Source organism: Mustela putorius, unplaced genomic scaffold (assembly GCF_011764305.1).
Source record: "Mustela putorius furo isolate JIRA1106 unplaced genomic scaffold, ASM1176430v1.1 tig00003845_pilon_pilon_pilon, whole genome shotgun sequence".
In the NCBI taxonomy this organism is placed as follows: Eukaryota; Metazoa; Chordata; class Mammalia; order Carnivora; family Mustelidae; genus Mustela; species Mustela putorius.
In genome coordinates this window covers 87,801,706-87,828,601 of record NW_025421998.1, presented here as the reverse complement: position 1 = coordinate 87,828,601, position 26,896 = coordinate 87,801,706, and the positions used below count along the sequence as shown (strand labels likewise).

The window sequence follows — 26,896 nt, the reverse complement described above, 5'->3', positions numbered from 1 at the left end:
ACCATTTTCCAAAAGAAGGACAGAAAAATGTAGCCCAAATCTGACAAGGGAAAGTACTCTTGGGTAGATTCAATGTAGTCAAAAAGGTTTGAGCCATTCTCTAACTCCCAGTGTTTTCTACAGTTCAGAAATGAAAAGCTGTCTTCAGTAAACACTGTGTGACAACATCAATGGAAAGTCTCAGTAAGAATTTCCCCAGTACACCCTGTCACAGAACCAAGCCTTTCAAGACAACTCCCTAGCAAATCGTTATTTTCGGGAAAGAACAGCTCTGCTTCTTGCTGCAAAGTCACTAAGGAGAGGTCCAGCTCTCCATATAACGCTCCCTGCCTCCACCTGATGCACTACCATAAATTTTTAACATAACGTTTTAAGGTCTAATGAAAAAGTTATAAGTATTGACTTTAGCTACAGCTTCTTTTCACTCAGAGACAGGCCGCTGATTAACGAGAGAAGTGGCATTTGGGGGCAAAGGAAGAATCAGACAGTCACGTACTTTTATCAAGTTAATAAACTGCCAAGTGGCAATTATTTAAAAGAACTTCAACTAAAGACCGTAAAATGAAAAAAAAAAAAAAATTCACCGATAATTAACTTCAGGCAGAGAAGTTAATGCTTAATCCTTCCAATATAAATAATTTAAGAGGAGGTATGTGCAAGAGAAAGTGATACACACTTTAAGAGAGAAAAACAACGATCTCTTTATGATTTTTCCTTCAACAAACTTGTTTGTTAAATTATTTACACTGAAAACCTCTTGCTGTCATCTGACACACAGTAAAGGCAATGAGGGCATAGATAAATATGACTGCCTCATTTAATTGTCACAAAACCTTATCTGTCTCAATTTACAGGTAAAACAGTGGAACCTCCAGGACTTGAAGCTACTTAGCGAAGTTGGTCCCTCTCCTGCTTACAGGGAGTCTGAAATATCAGGAGGGAATGAAAACCAACAACTGGAATCAAAAGGGTTTAAGAAAGGGTGACAAGGAGAGATGGGGTGGGGGGAGTGGGGAAGTATTAACAGAGAAAAGAGCATCTGCATTGGCCCCTGATTGCTAAGATATCGGTAGGTAAAGGACAGGACAGCATTTGAAACATCACAGAATTTGAAGAGGATGAGAAAATAAAAACACATGGAATGGCCAGGCTTACTGGAGCCCCGTGCAGAGGTGCTGCAGTTGGGCTCACAGCCCGATTAAAGTGCCAAGTCCTGGTCAAGGAGCTGGACGTTATTGTGCCGGCAAAGGGGATTCATTAAAAGCTTCTGAACAGGGAGTTTGCGTATTACGCCTCAGCAAAAGCCAGAAGAGAGTAGTGTGGGCCCGGTGACTCACCGCCTCCGGAAACGTACGTGTCCCCACCATGTCTGGTAAGCACTGATGAATCTCTCTTTGACGCACTCTCGTTTGGTTGCTGTGACATCACTTCCTGGGTTGCTCTGACCCTTCCTTATCTTCTTCTCGGCTGCGTGGTCTCCTTAGCGGTTTTAGCCCCACACTGGGGCAGGCCAGGGGTCAGCACGCAGACCTGTTCTCTTCCGCAGCAGATGCTCACTCTAGGAGATCTTACTCATCCTACTGGGTTTAATATCATTAATTTCAACGACTATCAAATGCATCTGTGCAGTCTAGACCTCTCTTGGTTTTCGGATCCCCTGGACGCCAAATCAGACATCTCAAACCTAACAAAGCCAAAACCAACTGGGCTTCTCCTTCCAAATCTGCTCCTATCCGGTCTTCTGCATTTTACCAGATGGCAACTCCGTTTCACCAGATGTAGAGGACAAGCCCCTGCAAGGTATGGCTTTCGTCTTCTCTTCCAGCTCCCACAGGCAGCCTCCTGTCAACTTGACCTCTGAAGCAAGGCCTGGCCCACATCACCATGCCCTGTCCTCCACATCACAGGTTGGCCAACAACAGCCCAGGGGCCCTACCTGACCCACCCATAAAGTATTGTTGAAACATGACCATCTGAGCTCATTCACATGTTGTCTATCCTGGTTTCATGCTACGGTGGCACACGTGAGTAGGGTAATGAAGATCACGTGACCTGCAAAGCCCGAATTTTACTATCTGGCACATTACAAAAACAGAGTTGCTAACCCCTTGGCTGGATTATTATAGTCGCTTTCAAAGTCTTCTCCCCACTTCTGTCCCTCTACCTCCCTACATACCATTCCCCACAAAGCAACTGATGTTTAAAATTTTTAAAACTATGCAGTCCAATATGCTAGCCATACGTTACTACTCAAGTTAAAAATCCTCTTAATAAAAAAGTTCAGTTCCTTGGGTGCATTAGCCCCAGTTTAAGTGCACAACAGCCTCAAGGGGCTGGTGGCTACCTTACTAGGCAGTGTAGATTCTAGAACATTCCCGAGATTACATGAAGCTCTGTTGCTCAGTACTGCTTTAAAATCTATGATCGTCTCCCTCCACCTCTCGAAATCCCCCATTAACTTCCTTTTTTATTCAATGTCAAAGTCTTTGCCTCGGCCCGTTCTTGGATCATCCCCCGTCTCCAGTCCCCCACGTATTTCTCCAGCCTCATTTCCTCTCGCTTCTCCTTACCATTGTGTTCTAATCTTACGGGTTCTCTCACAGAGCCCTCCAAATCCTAAGGAACACTCCCAATTTCAGGCACTGCACTTGCTGCTCCTTCTACCCAAACATCTGTCTCCAGCTCTCTGTATCCATCATTTCCTCTCTTCCTTTGGTCTCCGCCCAGAGAGCGCCTCCACAGAGGGCCTTCTCCGAACTCCTCACTCCACTTTACCTGCCTTCATGGCACTTGTCACCAACTGAACTATTACATCTCTATCTTAATACTCACTAATAAAATAAACATGGCATTATTAATATCCGTGACTCCCCACCAGAGTATAAGCTCCAAGAAACAGGAATTTGTTCTCTGACATATCCTCAGAGCCTTATGTGAGCTACACACTGGACACTCTACAAATATTTGTTGAATGAATGAATGAGAGAGAATGCCTTGCGTTAGAGGCTTCAGAAGAATTAAGATGTATGAGGTTCTATTTTGAAGTTCGCCTTGCTAACAGCCTATCTTCCAGATGTGGGTTTAAAATTTTGTCTGGTACTCCCCACCAAAGCTCAGCCTGACTGAGATCTTTCCATTGACTTTGGAGTAACTGATAAGTGAAAGTTTCTCAGTAGCTCACAGTGAGTCCTTTCTGTCTCGAGTTATCAGACAAGACAGGGTGTAAGACTGGAAACACAGCTTGGGAAAACCAGCCCTCATCTAGCAGCCCAAGGCTTGAGACCAAATTTGCAAGCCCATGGGCAAACCTGCCATTGCCAGATCTGCCAGCCTGAGATTACTTACTCAGTCTGATGATGGGATTTTGGAGTCCCATAATTTAGATTGCCATGACTAGCAATGACACGTAAGATTTTTTGTTTACTTTAGCCGGGGCTTCACTTTTAATTTTGAGTAAGTCTTAATGGAAAAAAGTTAAACTTCTTTAGTAACTCAAGATATAATTCATGATCAAGTCAAGACGTACTGTCATACTACTGCTGCCTAGGGGAGACACTATGTCTCTTAAACAGTGTTCTCTTTCTCCATCCCAAAGACATCACTGAGGATTTAATGAAGGAAACACATACGAGGTAGAAGGGTTATAGTGCAACAGCTCAAGGTTGGGGGAAACTGCCAGGAGGTCAGCAGGTACTGGCTATAGCAAGGTCGACTTTGATACGGACCACCTGCCCTCTTCTCTGCCCTTCTGAATACTTTGTATTTTTCCCAAACCAGCTCCTTTAATGGGTAACAGAGGAGTAGCACAAATAGATACATCCAGCTGACAGCTTTCATTTGGCAAATCTGTTAACGGATGAATTCCAAAGCAGGTAAATAATTTAAGATTACTAATGTAAATGGAGAAGTAACATTTAACTTATAAATAATACTCATAAAGAAAGGAATTTTTCTCCTCTGAGGCATACGAATAAAAGCAAATCCATGAGATGATCAGTGACCTAGGAAAAGGTTAAGAGCAGCTTAAATAATGAATGCAGAAGTAGAATTCAGACTGACATAAATTTATTTTTCTTGCTATTGCAACCATATGGCAATAATCCAATATGAGAAGCTGAATTTATGTGGTAAGGGCGTAACTCAAACCCTGCTTGTTTAAAAATTCAACAATTTAGGGCAGTTTGGAGTAGCGATATTATACACCACTTTGCATTTTGAATGGCAGGGAAATTTTACATTGATTTTCACAGAAGATGCTTAAATGAACACTCTAGTAAAAATTAATGGCTTATTCTCCCTTTCCTGATGACCTTTAAAATGCCTAGAATTCAAGCTTAAGTACCTAACAGTTATCACTCCTGCTTACTGCCCCAGTTACATTATACCAGAGACCATGAAAGTTTCAATAATGTTTCCAAATTGGCTACTGAAAAAGACATGTAATTGCCCAAAGCCCAGTTTAACAATAGCCAGTTTGCCTTTCCTTGTGAAAAGGATACATTTCTTCTTTAACATTTCTCAGTCTGCAGAATCTTGATTTTTTTTTTCTACAGGAGAAAAAAATTAACTATTTTTCTCCATTTAAAGAGCCTCTGATTTCCCCTGAACCCCAGATAAATAAAGAGCAGCAGTAATTTAATGGACCTAGGTAAAGTAGCTGAATGCGTGAAGCCAGAGAAAACTGGTCTTCTCTAGTGCACCTTTTACTTTCAAAATCAAAACGCCTTATCAATAGGTTTTCAACATTTCACGGTAATGAAACAATGGTTTTAATGCAAGTCCCAAACGAGGTAATAATTTAAGTCTGGGTAGCAATATATATTTTTTTCTTTTTGTTTTTTGAGAGCGAGAGAGCATGTGCAAGCAGGCACAAGTCAGGAGGAGGGGCCGACAGAGAGGGAGAGAGACTCTCAGGCAGGCCCCACGCCCAGCACGGAGCCCGAACTCACGCCCCCTCAGATCATGACCTGAGCTGAAATCCAGAGTCAGACACTCAACCGAACCACCCAGGCACCCTTGTTTAGCAAGAATTCTTAAAGTTACATTTTATATCTTGAGTTCTGACCTCTTCTTGCTTGTCAGATGTAGGCAAGCAAGAAATTACACGCAGTTGCCAACTGCGTCAGATGCATGACTTCATCTATGCACCTTCCTTCAAAATCAGTACGTTCAAACTCAGCTCTGTCATAAACTGTGATGGGTCTCAGTTTTTACCCTCCTTGTGAGCTAACAAGTTAGTATACCACACTTTTAAGAATGCTGGCAGAACCATTCCCCCCAAACCAAGAAAACCCTAGGCCCCTGGGTCAGAGACAAAGGACATTTTACTACTTGTAATAACAACAGTAGCCAGGCTACCATCATTTCCTTTCTCCGGTTCCCACTGAGTCCCATGACGTGGGTCAGGAATGAATGACATGTAGTGTGTACAGAACAAGAGGCAAATCCTAGGCTCAGGAAACCCAATCTTTTTTAATGGGCAGCAAGCAAACCTGCTCAATCTTTGCTCCCTATAGTGAGACATTATTTCTATGATACTGGACAGCAAAGAAACCTGTCCTTCGCTCCAGAGAGGAGACATTTTTTCTTACTGCAAGACTGTTCGCCGAACAGCCACCACTGAGAGGGCAGTCCACAACGGAAGTCCACAGTGTCATGCTTTTTTGTTCATAAGACGTGAAGAAACACAAGAAACCCATAGGAAATTGTCTCTCAGCCAACATCATCTTGCCATGTATGTACCTGCCCAGTGGATATATGTAAACAAGACACCTGACTCAGTAGGAGGTCACAAAAAAGACCTGGTGCTTTTGGTTTACTACAAAGGTTCTAAAACCTCACCTGACACTTGGCATTTTGTTACATTTGCATTTTTATATCCCTGAGTTTTACAATGACCTATGTCTTCTGTGATAAAATCTGGTCTCTGACACAGTAAAAATACCAGGAACAGGAATGAGACCTCTTCACTTCCAAACATATCTTTTCTGCCACACCACACTGCCCCTGTATGAGAAGAGATTCTCTATCTTATTAATGGTTCCAATTATCAGTTTTTGATTCCTGGTTCTTTCCCTAAGGAAACTCTATGAACCCCAAAGAGGTAATACTCAGAATATATGCTTGATGATGTTTCAAAGTAATTTTCTTTATAATAAGCTCCTAAGAGTATGGAAGATCATAAACTGCAAGGTGATGCCACTGCTGAAAAATGGACAAAATGCCGAATTTTTTTCTTAATCTTAATGGAAAAAAAATGGAAAAGAGCCACATCTTCTCATCTTCCCCTCCCAAACCAAGGCCAGTGCATTAATTTGGTGATAAAAAGAAAGAGCTCGCGAATTTCAAGTTCTCCATTCCTCCTTTAATTGGAAAGAGACAGTAACTGTAAGGACAAGCCCACCAGAAGCAAAAGGAATAGAGCAAAATGACAACGGTAACATCAAACTTGGTTACCTATTCACTGTAGGAAAACTGAAGGGTCTTATTTAATATAAGAAGCTCTACTTTAGACCCAACATACTTCTCCTTAACATTATCAGATAAATTTAAGTCCTCAATAACATTTCTCCATTTTTGAGGTGGCTCATTTTAAATACCTGTCAAGTCAATCTCAAGTTATCTGTCCCCTTGCTGGTATGTTAATTTTTCTACATCTCCAAGTGCTCTAGATTCTGCTTATCTACCATGGAAACATTACTGTTTGCTAAACACCACAGCTGGGTTGCTGTCAGTATCAGCGAGTTAAGCAAAATATTGTTCTGTTTCTCTTAAAAGTTTTGTTTTTTTTTCTCTGATATTTTAACAATAAAGAACTGAGAAAGGAAAACCTGCTACACTGTCAGAAATTTCTAGAAATTTTATAACATGAGATATCCCCTAAGTAACCATTTCTTATTGTTATATATGAATAAGAAAATAACTTCAAAATCAAATTCTAAGGTTGACCAGTTTGCTTGTGAAAGTTGTGAAGATGAAACCTCACTTGAAACAGCTTTAGGAGGCTCTGAGGGGAGCTCGAACACACTACCACCTGTTGTCAACTGTAGACCCCAACAGGCACGCATGTCCCTTGTGTTCTCCAATGAGAAGAACCTTACATTACTACCCAGCAAGAGGAAGAAGGTGTTCCTCCTTGCCCAGCAATAGCTCCAGCCAAATAGAAGACACTACTACTCAGCAAAAAGGAAGCTGCCACTCCTGATTTCCTCCAATGGACCCTTAATCAAGGCAACCCCTTTCCAACCATCCCTCTTTCTTTACGCAAGCAAGGTCTTCTCCTTTGTTCTCCAGATTTGCTTAAGCTTTGCTACAGTTTGCATGTCTCTAGTTGCAATTCCTGAATAAACCCATTCTGCTGGTGAATTAACCAGCTATATAATCTTCAAGGTAAAAAAAATGGTCTTTCTTTATTGGTGGCTGTGCCTTGAATTCTCATGGTTCATCGGCAAGTCATGAAACGATAACCTCCAGATTTAATTATAATCCTGAAGTATTTAAAATTATATTTTAACTACCATTTAGTAGCAAAATAGGTGTTATACGCATTTTTATAGATAAGGAAACTAAGGTTCAGAGAAATTAAGTAGCCCAAGGCTCAGAACGCAATCATTTATTGGTAATATGTTCTCTCAAAATTCCACATTTAACCTCATTTCAGGGACAGATTCACTTGTTCAAGAAATAATGAAAGACTACTCTAGGCATAAGCTAGGAACTGGGGATACACTGAGAAGAGAGGTACCATCTTTGCCCCAAGATGCCATGGTCCAGTGGGAGTGATGGTGGGAGACACATTAGACAATCATACACAATCAGTTATAATCCAGTGGAGGAAAGGTCATTGATTCTGGACTGCAACCCATCAATTCATTCATCCATCCATCCATCCATCCATCCAACCATCCATCCATCATTTCTTGATTAGTCTCTACTGAGCACTATACTAGGCAGGGAGTGGTTAGAGGGAGAAGCAGACTCCACTGAGCAGGGAGCCTGATGTGGGACTTGATCCTAGGACCCTGGGATCATGACCTGAGCTCTAGGCAGACACTTAACCAACTGAGCCACCCAGGTGCTTCAGAGAGAGAGAAAGAGAGAGAGAGAACCTTAAGCAGAGCCTGAAATGGGCTTGGTCTCATGACCGTGAGATCATGACCTGAGCCAAAATCAAGAGTCGGTTGGATACTTAACTGCCTGAGCCTCCCAGGCTCCTATTTTATTAAATAAAAATATTACTTCTTGAAAAGGGGGGTAGCACTGTTTCTAAGTTTCTGTCAATTCAATTTAATGAGAAATCATCAAAATGTACTTCAGAGAAATGCCGTTACATATATAATACACATATATTTATAGGTTTACAGTATTTTTGTTACTATACCTTATTAAATAGAACTTTTTAACTATTGTACGATGCTAAGCCTCAAGCTGGGCACACAATGAAAGATAAAAGCAGGAGGGCAGGTCTGAAAGCACGCTGCTGCCCTGAGACTGTGACCGACTGGATGAAGGCTAACGGCAGACGGAACAGAAATCAAAGTTCAAGCAACTCGAATCCACAGCTTCCTAGAAAATTAATTATTAATTATTTTTAATTATTAATTATTTTTAGCCTACAAGGTCTTCCTGCTTTCAGTTTCTTTACCTTTAAATAAATCTGGAGTGTCTACCACTACATTATTTTTCTGAAAAATTCCTCTACATGTCATGCTTAGACAAGAATAATCTTCGATGGCCCCAAACTGACTGGAAAAGGACTCTTCGGTCTTGCATTAGGGGAGCCCCCCCCCACAAATCCAGTCCTATGTCCCCCAAAATGAGCCTTTGCCCTGACAAAGCTGGTTCATTCACTGTCCCCAGAACATGCTTACTCTCACACAAACATTCTCACTATTCTCTTTTTTGGAGAATCATTATCCTTCCTTCATGGCTAATGCTCACTGAACATTTACTAGGTGCTAAACGTCTGTTTTATTCAGTCCTCACTACATTTCTACTGATTGTAGGATTGGGGAGGATTGTATGATTGGAGAATGAATTATTATTCTAATTTCAGATTTCAGAATACCAAGGCTTAGAGAAGTGAAGGGTCTACAGTCACAGAGCCAGTAAGCGTGCAAGCTAGGATTTGAATCAAGCCTCTTATTTCCAGGGCCCTAACTGTTGACCACTGGAGGGCAATAAGCAGGATTATCTGATGGTGACCCCTCAGAGCTCACTTAGTGTTGCCTGGACAAAAACCAGGCTACCGCCAGTGAACACCTTTTTCCCAGGAGAAGGGCCTGTACTCAGGATCAGTTACCCACAGCATCGGCGGCTCATCCTTCAGAAGGAGAGACTTCGCATAGGTCTGAAAGCATGTAGATACTAGGCAGCTGATGTTCCCAAACGACTTCTACAGGCATCTGGGCCAACAGATTGAACTGCTTGGACCTGAGCAGCCCAAGGATTCCCTCAATGACAAGGATGCTTTCTCTCATTCTTGAGTGACGGTAAGGCAGAATATCAGGGGAATTCAAACCCACTCTGCAGGGTCAGCAGAGCAGACGCCCCAGTGTACTTCTCTGTGGGATGATGGAGAATGGGAGGAACTGTGCCCTCTTCTGTCTTGCTGACTTAGCTGTGTCAGTTTTCCTTTTCCCTAGTAAAATCTATTCCTTGACTCATGCTGGGTGAGGTTGTGCAGTCAGTCTTTGCCTTGAGACCTGGATGGAACCTAATGGACAAAACCACCATCCACGGTGCCTTTGGGCATATATCAGACCAACTCTTGCAAAGTTGAGCTAAAATCCCATTTCTTCTATGGAAAAGTTCCTGATTCTCTTTAGTGAAAGGAGATCCTTGAGCCTCTAAACTGTAGCAAAGGCTATCCTTCAGCATCTCAACAAGGCATATCTTTGGTATATATCATTATTTAAGGTACCTTTTCCACAAATACGCATTTAGAGTCCATTGAAATTTTAAGCTTTCCAAATGTAGGGGAGGGGACCTATATATTTAGCATGTTCAACAGACTGTGTGGCAACCCTGTACACATAGGCACTTAATATATATTTGCTGGCTGTATGTATATAAGGACATATGCATGTTTTGTTCTTCAGAGGGCCACCTTTCACCCACTCATCACCTGTATCTGAGCGCCTAGTATACACTGAGCCCTGTCTGGGGCACTGGGTTTATAGTAACACTGTTCTGACACAAGGAGTTCCTCACACAAGAGAAAGATGGATGGATATATGAGTGGTATATTATAATAAAATCATACAGAACTATGGAGGGGAGTGGAGAGATGATCGTGGAGAGTATCACAGAGGCGGATGTGGAGAGGAAGCGGGGCAACCCACAGGCAGAACACTCACCATTTTGTTGGGCCTTGATGAACGGCTAGACTAGAAAGGAGAAAACTTCTATAGCTGAATGAGAGAAATACACCAACTCTTTAGTTACTAAATGAATAATGCTAATTTAAAAGGCGATGATTCCAATTACAAAGCTCACTTAATTCTCAAAAGTTCTTTTACCAGTTATTGACCTTGAGTTACAAAGAAAAGGGCAATTTTACTGATTTCATTCTTTGGCATTAGTCACCTGAAAGGGTAAGAAAGAGTAGTGACCCTTTCAGAAGTTCTAACAATTCCTCTTTGTCTGAGCCTCTTTTTCCTTTTCCTTTTTCTTTTCTTTTCTTACAGCTAAATCTGAATCTATGGGAAATATCAGAGAATTACTTGCTATCACACCTAAAAAAAGAACTTAAAATAAATTAAAAAATAATTCATTGTTGTGTTCACTTTAGTATATGTTCGCACATATACTAAAAAATAATTCATTGTTTATTTATATCTGAGTCTAAGGAACACAGAGCTGGTGTGAAATATTGGCAAATGAAGAAATCTACTTTTAAAGAATATTTTCTAAAACTAATGTAAAAAAAAAAACCTCTTTAATTACACAAAAATACTCTAGAAGAAAGCTCCAATCATGGGGAATTTTTATATTTTGTGGCAGGAGACCAGATTTCTATTAAAAATCACTTTAAGTCTTTAAGTCTTCAAGTCATCTGGCAAGGCCAGATGTGACAAATGTATATTTCTAGGGTGATGAGGGAGGATCTCTTCCAGAACCTTCCGGGGCAATGCTCCCCTCTCTCAGAAGTCTCTAAGTCCACCTTTAAAGAGAGGTTGTGTTCACACAAGAGTCTCTCTCATACACAGCTATTCCAACTCTCTGACAAGCCCTTGCAACCACCTGTTCAATTCGCTCTTCGTGCCATACTGAAAGCCACTTGAAGGTGGAGTCCCACGCCAACTTTTTCATGGCTCAGTCTCCAGCACTTAGCAGTGCTCTGCACTCAGGAAGTTTTCAATAAATATTTGCTGAATGAATCAATGAATGAAAGGAATGCTTCAAGAAAAAGACTATTAAATAAGGATCAATGCTAAACCTCTCTGAAGGTAGTAGTCTAACCTTGTCTTTGAGAACTTGCCTATAAGATTTTTAAGGAAAAAAAAAAATCTCGATTGGGATATGGTATGCTTTCTATGTAACTCAAGGCAAAGCTAACTGCTTTACCAATACATGGTGATCCCCATTTGAACAGAAATAATATGGCTATTTGACAGTAACTTTCCTATGAAGAAATATGCTTTCTAGAATATGACTAAGAATTGCCACAAAAAATAATCTGCCTACTTTCATGTGTCTACACCACAAACATGCCCTCTGCCCCAAATAAAATAATTAAAGGCTCTGACACCCTGGTACCCTCCCTCCCCTTTCCTCCCTGCTCCAAAGACCCCTAATAGTGGAGAGAAGACAAGCAATGTCTGGTGAAACAACACACAAAATGCAGAAGAAGGGGCCGTGAATTCATCATAGTTAATTAGGACACAAAGTCCCTAAGCAGCAGCCTAGGAATTAAGAGAAAAATAGAAAAGAAGGGCAGGAACAGGCCAAAAACATTTTAAGTCCCTAAATTTACTCAAATATAGGGGCCTTTATGTTTAAGACTGTAAATTATTCTAACTTTGACTTTTAACCTTTAGCCAGGGATCTCTCTCATTTATTGAAATCCCAGTATTACCCCCTCCGCCTCCAACCAATCACTGGAAAGCATTAAAGATGTTCATGGCTACTGCAGGGTCAGCAAGGAAAGGAGCCACAGACCAGATCCACTTTTGTCGTCTACAGCCAGGTGAAGAAAGACCACTTCCAACTGGGAGCGTTCCCTGGTGGCAGCCAGAAATCGGAGGACAATGAGACCCTTGAAGTCCCCCATGAAACTGAGCTGGCATTCTGAAGCCTAGACTACTCAACACAAAGCTACCAACACCTGCTATCCTCTGCCTTCTAGCGCTCCTCTATTTTCACAACCTGGCATGAAACTGTTGCTCTTTCGTGAAGGGTATGATGACTGTAAGAAAAGATAAGACAAACATGGAGAAAACACATGAATGGAATCAGGTTTATTAAAAAAAAAAATAAATGAATAGTAAAAATGGAGTAGGTTATGTCTGCTGAAGTCCGTTTCACAGAATAGAAAAATGAGGCCCAGAGATAGGCTGCATCTCTCAAACTCATACAGTGACAGAACCGAGGCTCAGTGTTATTTATTCCCTTGTAGTCCGGTGGTATTTTTACATGATGGCTATGATCATGATACGAATGGGAAAGAAAGCTAGAGTTACATTCCAAAGATGAGGAACTTTGATCCTGGCTGAGACTTAGACAGGTCACTTCAGCACTAAATCCTTCATTTCCACTCTGTTAAAATGGGTAGGGTGCTCCCTAACTTACAGAATTGTTTTCTGAAGTGACACACCATATATGTGAATGCACAATAGGGCAAGGCACAGAAACATCCACCAGCCTGCTTCCAGTGGCACCAGCAGAACGATGTATTTTCTCATACAAAAGTTAAGTCCCAAAGGTGGAGAGGGCTGAAGGAACAGTAAAATCAAGACTCTTGCTCTGCGATTCTCTTAGCTCTTCACTCCTCCATGGTCAGTTCGTCCTCAGGTTATTTTCCTCTAAAACTGCAAGGAAGAGAAAACCTCTCTCCCAATTCTGGAATAAAAATCCTTCCTTTTAGTCTGATTGGACCAGAAAATAATTTGGAATTCCATCTTCTTTAGTAGCTCAGCTCCCTTAAGAGCACAGTGTCAGAAAGATGCAAGGGCTAGTATTAGGGCACTAAGTAAAGGCAAGTGGAGCCCAGGAAAGCAGAGTCTGTGTTCCTCAAAATGCAAGGGGTCTTTGTCAGTAGCTAGTAGAGTCTATTTTCCCTATAAACATCCATGAATTGCTTAATACCATGTACTTCTTCGAGACACTCAGAAGTGATCACGTGTATCTTATCTGTGGGTTTCAGTTTGTGCATCCTTCTTCAAGAATCCATGAAACGCTCTACTTTGAGTTCCACTAAATCCATTTCTCTCTCATTTCAGCCTGAACATTACAATCCAGCTCCACAGGTAGCAAATTGAAATGTTTAGTGGCCCATTGCAGACAGATTGAATCTGAAAAGAATACGGCCATAAGAAAGAAGCAAGGCATCAATATCATATAGTAAAGCTCTTGCCAACGACAGTGATGATGTAGGTGAGTGATTGAGCATTTGTTAAACTTCTCCCATTGTGAAAGTAACCTATTATTTTCCTGGTTGTGCAATGAAATGCCTCAATCACCAAAAGAACAAGTCAGTAAAAAATGATATGGCTTGTTTTCTACAGCTGTTTTTCTATGGGGATGGGACCCCACTTGACCAACAGTGTGCTTAATTCATCCTTGTCTGCTGTTCATTCGGTAACAGGTTTCACATGCTGCTAGGGAAGGCTTTTCCCTCCCTCCCCGCTTCCTTTCTTCTTCTTTGATTTTTGTTGTTGATAAAATTAAGCCTGACATAGTTGAATTTTAAGGCTAACATGACACGGTTGCCTGATTTAGGATTGCTTATAAAAAAGAAAATAAAAAGCATGTTGCAATAGCGTCAAAGCAAAACTATAAAAAAACAAATAAGCAGGGATCCTGAAATCTGCTTCTTCATCTGACTGCACAGTAAAAACAGTTGAGGTTGGACAACAGGTCTCACGTGGTAGCATTTCATACCCACAAATACTGATTTATATCCCAACTGGTTACTATGTCCGAATCATCTCAGCACTGAGAAATCCCCATATACAACATGAGCCCCGGCAGCTACACTGACCCAGGGCTGTGAGCAAGAGGGGAGACATAGGTAGGCACCTACGAGATCAGATGCAAAGGAGATGAGCCTCTTCCCAAGGTCTACTCCAACCAGAGGCATGAACCTCAACGTTGCCTATCCAGTTTCTGCAGCACTCCTTCTCAAGTGCTATGGATTGAATGCTATGTCCCAATATGTCATGTTGAAGTCCCAATGTGATAGTACTTGGAGGTGGGGATCTTAGGAAGTCATTAGGTCATGAAGGTAGAGCCATCATGAATGAGATGAGTACCAATATGAGTCATGAGAAAGACAGTCTCTCTTGGCCACATGAAGATAGCGTGTGAGCAGGTACATGCGAATCAGGAAACAGGTCCTCCCCAGACACAGACCTTCTGGCGCCTTGATCTTGGACTTCAAGCCTCCAGCACTGTGAGACATATACCGCTGTTGTCTGCCACCCGATCTATGGTATTTTCATTATTACAGCCTCAAGGGGCTAAAATCCCACACATTGTGTCCTCGATGCCTGATGGCTACCCCATGCATTGTTTTATTAAATTCAAAGGTCTTCTGTGGCTGATATAAATCTGTCAACACTCATAGGCAAAGTACTGGGAATCTAAAAGTAAATGTTCTTCTTCACTGCCATTTGATGTTAAGAACACAAAGGTGACCAATTTAAATGTAACTTGATGAGACCTCTGTAACAGTAACAACAATCATAGTAATAGTCCCTAACACCTGTAGCATTTACCATGGGCTAGGTACTGGTGTAAGTGCTTCATTTGTGCAAATCCTAACAAGTGAGTTCTACTGTGATCCCTATTTTACAGATGAGGAAACAGGGACAGAGAGACCTAAGGCATCTGCCCAAGGTTTTGCAGCTAGGAAGAAAGCAGCACCAAAGCTATCAGGCCACAAGAGCCATGGGCTCTTTACAACACTAGATCTCACACCTCCCTGAAAAGGGAACAGAAAACCAACGATGGGAGTGATGACTCCCTCACAGGAAATCTTAAAAACAAGGCTAAGTTCCAAAGGCAAGGAAGCAACGGCAAAAACGAACTATTGGGACTTCATCAAGATCAAAAGCTTCTGCACAGTAAAGGAAACAGTCACCAAGACCAAAAGACAACTGACAGAATGGAAGATGATATTTGCAAATGACATATCAGATAAAGGGCTAGTATCCAAAATCTATAAAGAACTTATCAAACTTAACACCCAAAGAACAAATAATCCTATCAAGAAATGGGCAGAAGACATGAACAGACATTTCTGCAAAGAAGACATCCAAATGGTCAACAGACACATGAAAAAGTGCTCCACATCACTTGGCATTAGGGACATACAAATCAATACCACAATGAGATACCACCTTACACCAGTCAGAATGGCTAAAATTAACAAGTCAAGAAATGACATGCTGGTGAGGATGCAGAGAAAGGGGAACCCTCCTACACTGTTGGTGGGAATGCAAGCTGGTGCAACCACTCTGGAAAATAGCACAGAGGTTCCTCAAAAAGTTGAAAACAGAGCTATCCTATGACCCAGCAATTGCACTACTGGGTATTTACCCTAAAGATACAAATGTAGTGATCTGAAAAGGCATGTGCACCCGAATGTTTATAGCAGCAATTCCACAATAGCCAAACTATAGAAAGAACCTAGATGTCCATCAACAGATGAATGGATAAAGAAGATGTGGTGTATATATATAATGAATACTATGCAGCCATCAGAAGAAATGAAATCTTGCCATTTGCAATGACATGGATGGAACTAGAGGGTATTATGCTTAGCGAAATAAGTCAATCAGAGAAAGACAATTATCATATGATTTCCCTGATATGAGGAAGTTGAGAGGCAACGTACGGGGTTTGGGGGTAGGAAAAGAATAAATGAAACAAGACGGGATCAGGAGGGAGACAAACCATAAGAGACTCTTAATCTCACAAAACAAACCAAGGGTTGCGGGGGCTGGGGGGGGGAGGAGGGTGGTTGGGTTATGGACATTAGGGAAGGTATGTGCTATGGGGAGTGCTGTGAAGTGTGTAAACCTGGCGATTCACAGACATGTACTCCTGGGGCTAATAATACATTATATGTTAATAAAAAAATTTTTTTAAAAAAATACAACCTTAAAAAAAAAACAAAAAACATGGCTATGTTCACCTAGCCAATGAAGAGATGTCTGGGATTTGGCCCAATACATACTAAATATAATGATGCCCCCCCCCACCCTGGGCCAGATATAATCAAAACCTTAATCTGATAAGAACAATAAGACTATACCCCTTGGCAGGGGTCAACTCTAACCTTCTATGGCAGAGCCCAGCGACAAGCGAGGACGATTCAGGATATGAGAAACTGTCCTGCCTCCTTTTTATTTATTTTCTTTCCCTCTTGATGTCACCTCCTGAATTCTATTCCTTCACAAAACCTGTTATTTCTCTAGCACCCCCACCAAAGTCAGCCTCGGCAGACAGTGCCTGATTATAATTGGCTGTCCTTTGCTATTACACAGACTCCACTATTAAAGAGGCAATTGCCTATCAGAATCACATTCTGAAGACAGCGCCCATTAAGAATCTTCCTGTTGTTGCTCGGGGGGAAGCAGTCATTTGCACTATCAAATCAGACTAAACATATCACATGTCATTTCTTTTGAAGACATGGCTCAGCCCAATACTACAAAATGACCACTTTGAAAAAAAGCAAGCGAATGAGCAGCAAACCTAGAGGTTCTAACGTTATTAAATGCTGACGTTTGGAAAAGTATTCTCATAAAGACGATGACCTGGGGACAGTACAGTCGTGGAACTATGGGATGAAGGGGCCAGATAGAACAAGGTTTAATTACCGTTCCTGGTGCTTATTGGCTGTGTCATATTGAGCAACTTACTGAGACTTAGGTTTTTCATCTTTAAATTGGAAATATGATAATGCCAGAGGTTGCTGTAGGACTTCTGAGAGGATGTCAAGTATCCAGCACAAGGCCTGCAATGTGATTTCATTTAAGTCTATTTAAACATCTCTCCCACCAGCATTTAAGCCCCATGATGGCAGAATTCTTGTCTTTGTTCTCCAGAACATAATAAATGCTCAATAAGTATTTCATGAATAAATTAATCAATACACTGGTTGCCTTCTTCCTCAAAACAATGTCAATTTATGTCAGATCCTCTTTTTTAGTGATGCAGACATTCTTTTATCAGGACTCTGTCAGTTACCTAACCCTTTCAATGAGTATGTCCCTACCCCAGTGAACCAGAATATTTGTTCTCTCCCAAACTCAGTATCAACAACTCAATGAGAGCTTGTGATGATACATGCCTCAAAATCATCATTCATTTTAGTTTGCAAGTCACTTATGAAGAATTCCTTTTCTTGTAACAACCCTTATTTTACTTTTTCGTCTTTTTCTTATAATTCTTATGAATCAGGAGATTTTGCTGCATTCTAATAGTAGAACTAAGGGGTCTCTAAGTCAGAAACAGGATTTACCTTGGTGGACAGCTGGGTGGCCTTGTCCCCACAATTCTGAGTTGGAGGGTTTTTATTAGGTTCTAGCTTGAGGATTTCAAAAAGCACTTTATAAATAATATAAACTATAAAACACCATGCAAAAATTTCAAGGTTATCCCATTATCTAAGTAACTGTCCATTGTCACTTAAGATAACCAGAGTTTCAAAATTTCAAGTCCTTGGATCTGTCAGAAACAAAAATGGTAACATATTTTTCAGAAATAAGCATTTGAGAGTTGAGAAAAACAAATTTACAGATTTCCATAATCTACTTTTCTTTTTTAAGAGATTTTTATTTATTTATTTGCCAGGGAGAAAGTAAGAGAGCAGAAGCAGGGGGAGAGACAGGGCAGGCAGAGGGAGAGGGAGAAGCAGGCTCCCTGCTGAGCAAGGAGCCTGATGTGGGGCTTGAGCCCAGGGCCGCCGATCATGACTGAGCTGAAGGCAGACCCTTAACCAACTGAGCCACCCAGGTGTCCCTTCTATAATCTACTTTAATATAACAAACTGTTAAACAAATTAATTGGTATTTCACTGTCAACTTTATTTTTCCCTGTTTCTATTTAACAATTTTTGGGGGGGTCATTTTATTAAGTAATCACTGGTGTAAGTTGATTTCTATCATTTTAGGAGGAAAAGCATCAATGTAAGTCCTTCAAAGCAACTGACAATTAGTTTTATGCTAAATGAGTCTCTTGGCTTCAATTTTATGCTGGTTTTAAAAAAACAAAAACAGGTAGGTAAAGGTTAGTGACTATGTACACATAAAATAGCGTAAGAACACACTTGAGATATGAAAGCAGTCCCTCTGTGACAAAGTCAGTGTTTGTGTCCCCCCAGAATTCCTATGTTGAAGCTCTAACCTCCAGGGTGATGGTATCTGGCGGGGGAGGTGGGGCAGGGTGGGGGAGAGGTAGGTCTTTAGGTGGTAATTAAGTTTAGATAAGGTTGAAGAGGGTGGAGCGTCCTGATGGAATAAAGGCTCTTTTAAGAGGAGTAAGAGACATCAATGTTTCCTCTCTCTACCGTGTGAAGACAAGGCCAGAAGGTAGCCAACTGTAAACCAAGACCAAGGACAGGGAACTCCCCAGAACCTGAGTATACTGGCACCATGGTAACCTTGGACTACCAGTCTTCGCAAGGATGAGAAGTAAATCTGTTGCTCAAGCAGCCCATTCTGGAGACTAGGACATACCCTTCACATTCATATTAATTGGTCCTGAGCTACAGCAGGTGCAGAAACTTCTATTTGCCATCTCTTTTGAGAAGCAAATTGCTCAGGTAACTCTGTACCTCCCCTCAGAGCCCCTCTGGTCCCTGCCCTCCACAACGGGAATGTGAATTAGAGCTTCCCCTCTCTGCAGGCCACAGGCAGCCGGGAGGCAGGCAGGCTTTTCTTCCCAGCCTGAGAAGAAATCAGGGAGGAATGGAAATTTCTGTGGTCCTTATCCCTATTTTGAATTTGAAAAATTTGGCTTCTGTCAGCAAACAAAGAAAAATAATTCAGGCAGCTCTCTCGGCAGACAGTCTTTGTGTCCACATATATTTAGAAAGCTGTCTTTTCTTTCCTTTTATTTTCCCCCAGCCTGTGGTTTTTTTGAACATTCTATAGTAAAGAAGCAGTGATTACGGAAGAAGCTGTTAAACGATCTCTGATTTCATCCTCACTTCATTATTCTCGAAATCCCCACTCTCCTTGCCCCTCACACTGGGCGTCCACGCTGAGGATAAACCCCCCGCCCTGGGCTGTCCCGAATACCCGACAACCACAAGCCACATGCACTTCCACTGTGACTAGTCCAAAGTGAGATGTGCCTGGAGATTAAATACACACTGGATTTCTAAGATTTAGTGTGAAAATCAGAATGTAAAATATGCTATAATTTTTATATTAATTACAGGTTGAAATTGTGGAAAATTAACAAGAAATCTCATTTAGAAAGGAGGCCAGCGGGGGTGCAGTCATGCCTCACCCTTCATCAGTTGCAGACACAACAGGAGGAGAAGCACTGTGGCCAAGACACTTCATTCCTATCTCTGCCGGAAGAAGAAAGGCTTTCCTTTGCCCTAGCAACAGCCTAGCCAATGAGAGATAGTCACGACTCAGCCAAGGAAAAGCACCTGTACTTGGAACTCCCAGTTTGCTCCAGTCAACTTTTTGTTTTTAAGAGCCTTCTCCACTCCCCCCCGACCCCTTTTCTCTATAAACCAGTATATCCCTCTCCTTTGTTCTCCAGAATTGCCTATGGTTTTCCCACAGCTGTCCCTGACCCCAGTCCTCCACTCTTTCCCAAAAAAACCATTTTTGCTGGTAAAATAATGGCCAGTTTTATTTTTCAAGATGAACAAAATGATTATTTTGGATGTAATGGGTGAAATAAAAAATACTATTAAGTTTATTTCAAACTTTTCTTTACCAAAGACTCATATGTCTTTGGGAGAGTGCTGATCTATACACTTATTAGTTAACCAAAAGTTATGTCCAGTGTTGATTTATGTGTGTAAATGTAAATACAAATACTAATAATGTGTGTCTGTCAGCATTGCAGCAGGCACTTATAACTGATAAACCAAATTTGTAAATTCTTACAAAGGAGAAAGAAGATACCATGCTGAAAACAGTTTAAAAAATGTGTTCATCCTAATAATTTAATAACATCGTGGCAAATGGAATTAATAAGGTCTACACACGTATAATTTTTCACACGCACACAAACCTTCACGCCTACGTACATACAGTGGTCAGACAAGGGACAATTCAAACTAATTGGGAGGGAAGTTCATTCACACATTAGCAGAGGCCAAGTGAATAGAATACTATTATCTTTAAAAAGGCTCATTTCTAAAGTCCTATAAATGCAGCATATGCTCTGGCTAAATGTTGTCTATTAGAAAATATAATACACAAATAAATCACGTGTCTAATTGGCATAGCAAAGCCCCAGTGGAAGCAAGCTCTTAAATAGTACCTAAAATAATTTGATTGTTAGCTTTTGATCTGGTTGATCTTGTTTAATTGTGTTAATATTCAATTTCATTAAAATCCTTAAGGTACTATGCTTCAACTCAACTCTGATTCAGATCATCCTATCACAGATTGCAAATTATGCAATGCTATTATATTCTGCATAGATCTTTTTGAGGGTGTGTAAGAGCTATTTGAATAATGGAAATTTCTGAAGCCTATGACTACATTTTAATTTTAATTACTCAAAAATTCAATTTGGAAAATTATGAATTTCTAGGTTTCCTTTAACCCTTTGGTGGAATACCACTTGCAAATTTAAAATACTGTTTATTTTCATGGATACACATTTTTTCATTTGTATTCTCAAATCTCCTGCTTATCTGGCCCTTCCGGTTTTTGTTTTTGTTTTTGTTTTTGTTTTTTAAACCAGATAAGAATATGTTATAAGATAACTGCTATTCTAAATAGACATATGATAATGTAAACATCCCAATAAGAGTCTTTCCAAAATATTTGCTTATGCATGTAAGATATTTATTTGCCCTGAAGCTGCTGTCATTGTTAAAAATATTCTACATTAGGAAATGCCTTAAAAAAATGACATGGTGACATATCTTCATCTATTAAAGTTTTTGGAACATTTAAAATCATTTAAACCTCAGTCTAATGAATGAAGAACTAAATAAATTAGATACTATCATTTGATGTTACAAAAATATATGTGTGTATATACATACACATAAAATACATACAAGCATATATAAAAATATATAGTAATATATAAAGCAATTGCACTTAATTTTTGGGTCCTTAAATTTGCTCTAATGTAATTTCAAAGAAAATTAAAAAAAAAACTTTGGAAGGGAAAGATAAATAAAGTAAGATAAAAGCAGAGAGGGAGGCAAATCACAGGACTCTTAACTACAGGAGACAAACAGGGGTTTTGGAGGGGAAGTGGGGGCAGATGCAGTAATTGGACGATGGGCATTAAAGGAGGGCACTGGATGTAAACAGCACTGGGTATTACATGCAACTGATGAATCACTGAATTCCACCCCTGAAACTAATAATATACTATACGTTAACTAAATTGAATTTAAATTAAAAAATTAAAAATAAAATAAAAAGTAAAAACTTGAGGTAGGGGAAAAACTGTTGTTTGGAGCACTGGTGGCATTTTTTAATATCAAAAACATATTTAAGGGTGCACCTGGGGGGTTCAGTCAGTTAAACCTCTGCTTTTGGCTCAGGTCATAATCTCTGGGTCCTGGGATCTAGCCCCATACCAGGCTCCCTGTTCAGCAGGAAGTCTGCTTCTCTCTCTCCCTCTGTCCCTGCTCGTGCTCACTCTAGATCAAATAAATAAAATCTTTAAAAATAGATATTTAAGTATTTTTATGGATAAAATTCAATTAGATGATCAAATCTATAGTGTTTACTAAAAAAAAAGAATCAGTCCTTTTATGATATTTCTAACATGTCACCTAAAAAAATCAGTTGCAAAGACATGTTTACTCTCCTTTCTTCTACATTCCTAGCTTGGAATCCTAGAATTATAGTCCACTCCCTTTTAAGTAAATATAGAAAGAGAGCTGTCCAAAGTCATCAAGCGAGAAAATGGTGGTTATACTCTTTCCACACTAATTCACAGCTGGAGCTCCCCCTTTCCCTTTTAAATTCAAACAGGCCCAGTATTCTCATTCTCAAATTCACAATGTTTATTTTGCATGGATTTTTTTTTTCCAGACTACGTTTAACCAAATTAAGTTACTTAGTCCCTTGAGGAAACTAAAACTCAACTGTCCATCTACCATCACGAACTCCGCATAGTGACGGCAGTAATACTCCGACATACTGATATCCTAGACACTAATGGGGTCTTTTTCTTTACAATCAGTGCTGTGGATTCTCTCCCCAAATCCACAATCTCTATTAGCTTGCATAGGTTTCCTTCTGAAACTACAGCTACCTCTAACTGCCCTCTTGTAATCAAACTTTAATTCATATTAAGCCTAGGATTTGAATCTGATCAAATTAAATTTTCTGAAAACAGGTATTATTAGGTTAGTACTTACAGCAGAGAAGGGCTCTGGTTTTTTCCCTTTATTAACTAACAAATAAACTATATTTTGTAACAGAGAGTGGTCCCCACAATGTTCCTTGGATCACACTGGATAACTAAGTCTCTATATAAAAAGCAATTACAAAGCCAACGTACTTCAGGCAACAAAATGTACATGGAGTAAAATAAATGAATGTGGATTGTCCATTGTTATCTGTTATAATACTATCTGACATCTCCTCTTGACTAGGACCTTTTAGCACACCAACAGACTACAGGCTCAAACTCATGAAATTCCACGGTTGAGTATTTGACCATGTGTCTCCCTAGATATTCCCTTTATCAATGAATAAATGGAAACAATTTCCTGTACTTTTGGAATTTGTCAAAACTCACAAAGTAAATCAGAGACAAATCCAGGAAAGGAGTCCACAACCAACATCTTTCAATTTCTTTTGTTTACAAAGTCAAGATGACTTTTATATAAAGAACTTGAATCAACATCATACAGAATTCATTTAGTACAGCTTCTCTGAATTGTATCTTTTGGAACAAACAAACAAACAAACAAACCTGCCTCTCCAGAGAAGAGTAAATTTAAAGAGGGGGTTAACACATAACTTTGGAAATTACCACCTGCTCTGTCAATCTCTCCCATACTCTGTACTTCAGCATATTATAGTTCAGTCAGAAAAATCCTGGAGTTTAAAAAAAAAAAAACTATTAAAATTTTATTTAACCAAGGGTTATTTTCTCCCATTAAATGCTATCTTTTCCCTTACCAGCCATGACTCCAGTTACATTTCCTGGGGCACTAGTGTCTTGTGGAACAGTTTGGCAAATGCTGGGCTTGAAAGACAAATGAACACAGGGTAACACTAAAGTAGCTCTCTGGCTAATCTGGACCTCAGTTTTCCTAAAAATAAGAGTCTTATTAATATAGATCTGACAACAAATAACGTAAAATCATTCACTCTAATACATTTTCCACTGCAACGGCAAATAATAAACTTTATTCATTAAGCCAAACAAACATTTAGAGAATGTGCAACGTTTTGGATTCTGCTGGAGCTCCTAGAGATGGTCCTTACATGAAGGAGCTCACAGTAGTAGAGGAGACACACACTCAGATAAACCACTAGGGGAAGTGATTCAGCCTCTTCGCTGATTGTGCATAAAAACGGTCAGGCTGACCTAACCCTATGGAAGAGTGGAACTGAAGGATGATTGTCAGTTTGCTCCAGGGGTAAGGTGAAGGGCACCCCAAGGACACAGGACCCTATTTATTTTATTATTTTTTTTGTAAAGATTTTTTTATTTGAGAGAGGGTGCGTGTGCATGCACAAGCAAGGGGAGAGGCAGGACAGGCAGAAGGAGAGGGAGAAGCAATGTGGAGCATGGTCCTGGGATCATGACCCAAGCAGAAGGCAGATGCTTAACCGGCTGAGCCACCCAGCTGTTCCTATCAGGACTCTCTATTTAATTGCCATATTATGGACCCGGGACACCAACATAAAAATTTACCATCAGCCTCCAAACTTTAAAGTTCTATGCAAAATCTAAATACATGGCCTCAAAAACCATCAAGAGTGAAAAATAATAGCCAACAAACTTGACGGAAATAAGAAAACAAGACATGAGATGCTGGTATGGAGTAAGATGTCCGCTAAATGTTGGTAGCTATTTTCCTAAGTTTAAGAGATATATAATCTACAGGGCTAAAAAAAAAATAAAGTTGTACATATCTTTATGCATCTTCTTTAAGATTAATAGTTTCAACTCAAAAATGAAATCACTCACTTAAAACTATATATAACAAATACAGGGGGAAAAAAATAGCCTAAGGCTTTTTTTTCATGGAAAGGCATTGATGGGGTGTGTGTGCGGGAAGATATATGGGACTAGGGGAATAAAATCAAAGGCTACAAATATAAAAGCAACTTAATCTATAGAGCATTCGAGCTTTTTTTTTTTTTTTTTAAATGAAGCATCAGCTTATTTGTGTTTTTTTGTTCTTAAAACCAAACACAAATGCAGTTCGCACAGCATGTTTTAAAAACAGCTGATTTCCATCTTACAATACAGGTGGGTATATTAGGGGAAAAGAAGGTGGGCTCCTGAGTTACACAGCTCTGGGTTTTCAACCATGCTGTAGCACCAACTAGATGTGTGACCTTATGTAGGATTTTTTATGTTTTATGGGAAAAAATGTTTTATGGAATAAAAATGTCTTATGGAAAAAAATGAGAGTAACAGTAGTTACTTCACGGAAGAACTGTAATAGTTAAAATAATCTGTGTTAAAGTGCCTTCCTCTTCCTTCAGCATTAAAATAAATCGTCATCTCCCCATTTCACTCCCAGTTTCCTTTTTTTTTTTTTTAAGATTTTATTGTTTATTTATTTGAGAGAGAAAGAGCGTGTGCATGCACAGCAGCAGGGAGAGGAGCAGAGGCAGAGGGAAAGGCAGACTCCCCACTGAGTACGGAGCCTGACATGGGGCCCAGTCTCAGGACCCTGAGATCATGACCCAAGCTGAAATCAAGAGTTGGAGTCTTTTTTAAAAGATTTTATTTACTTGACAGAGAGAGAGAGAACACAAGCAAGGGGAAATAGGAGAGGGAGAAGCAAGCTCACTGCAACAAGGGGGCTCTAACCCAGGACCCCAGGATCATGACCTGAGCCAAAGGCAGATGCTTAAGGATTGAGCCACCCAGGTGCCCTAAGAGTTGGAGTCTTAACTGACAGCCACCCAGGTGCCCCTTCTAGTTTGCTTCTCTGAATGAGAACAAAGATAAATAAAAAGAGAAGCAAAGACAGTGACAAAAGATAAGGAAGAAGACGAACCAGTCTATGTAAAAACCATCTCTTTGTCATAAGGGAACATTGGAATTACCACTGGGAACTTTCCTAGACTAGTTTCCCAGGTCCTGGCTTTCACCTTCAGCATCTGAATGAGGCCTCCCTCCTCAGTTCTTTTGTTCCCTGGATACTAATTCTGATGAAGTCAATTCCAGATCAGTCCTTAGTATAAATTTCCTAAAGCAATAAACACACAAAGGCGGTGCTTAATAAATCTTTATTAAATGAATACATTGTGCATGACTGACTGATGGAACCATTTATGGTATCATTTAAAGAGAGAAAAAAGAATCCAGGAATAATGCCCTGGGTGGGTGTGGAATACTGACAAGACTTTAGGCTTTCAGAGTCTTAAAAAGGAGGCTGACATGTAAACAAATAAATTAAAATAAAATTCTGATAAATATAATAGAAACACAGTAAAAAGGAGAGGGGGATTAATGTGCTGTTCAAAAGCAGTTAATTTTAAGAACTCGGTACATTACGTCACTTCGATGTCAACTACAACAATAATGAAAACCCAAGAGATTACGAAGAAAAAAAAAAGACCAAAATTTAAGGGGGACTATCAATTTGTTTTACAGTTACAATGTCATACTTTAAATGCCCCATGGTCGGTACGATATTTTGTTTTTTAATGACTCAAGAAATAGTACAAATAACCTCCAAAATGTGGAAAATACACCAACCGGGTTTACATGTTAATCTTCATATAAGACAACATTATTTCAGCTGTCCTTACTACTGTCACATTTCAGTATAACAAAGGAAACTGGACAGTCCTTTGGCTTTTATTATAACAGGATTTGATGCACATAAACATAGCAGTTCAGATAAGCATAATAGAGATGCTTCTAGAATTGCACATCAAACTTGTAAAATGTGGAGACACTTAATGAACATCACTGATACTGTTGACTAAAAAAGTTGCTTTCACTATCAGTTTGACTACTGTCAACGAAGACTTAAACTGTTAATGGGTTGGTTCGGACCTGCCATTAAACGATATTGGAAAGAGGCTCAACCCTTGAGGGTAAAATGTTGACTCTTGCTATCCACAAAGTCTACGTTCTTGTCTAAAAATAAATAAAAAGAGAATATATCTTCAACAGTTTCTCTCCCCAGTACTATTGAACCAGAGACAGGCAAGCTAGGTGTGATAAAGACATAGCTCCATTCCTTCTGGTTACAAGGAGAGAAGTGAAAATACTATTCATATTCTTTTTTTTTTTTTAATTTAAGATTTTATTTATTTGAAAGCGAGAGATAGCAAGAGAGAACATGAGCTGTAGG

General features: G+C 39.9%; 1 protein-coding gene and 1 long non-coding RNA gene across 2 annotated transcripts in view; one reads left to right on the top strand and one right to left on the bottom strand.

The window, feature by feature from the left end:
- EXOC4 (exocyst complex component 4) overlaps nucleotides 1-26,896 on the bottom strand; it is a 730,537-nt gene that overhangs the window by 307,861 nt on the left and 395,780 nt on the right. The gene's annotated exons all lie outside the window — the stretch shown is intronic.
- Nucleotides 18,583-20,112, top strand: LOC106004530. The gene is made up of 2 exons (XR_001177560.2): nucleotides 18,583-18,994; nucleotides 19,615-20,112. It is a non-coding gene; the product is annotated as an uncharacterized LOC106004530 (long non-coding RNA).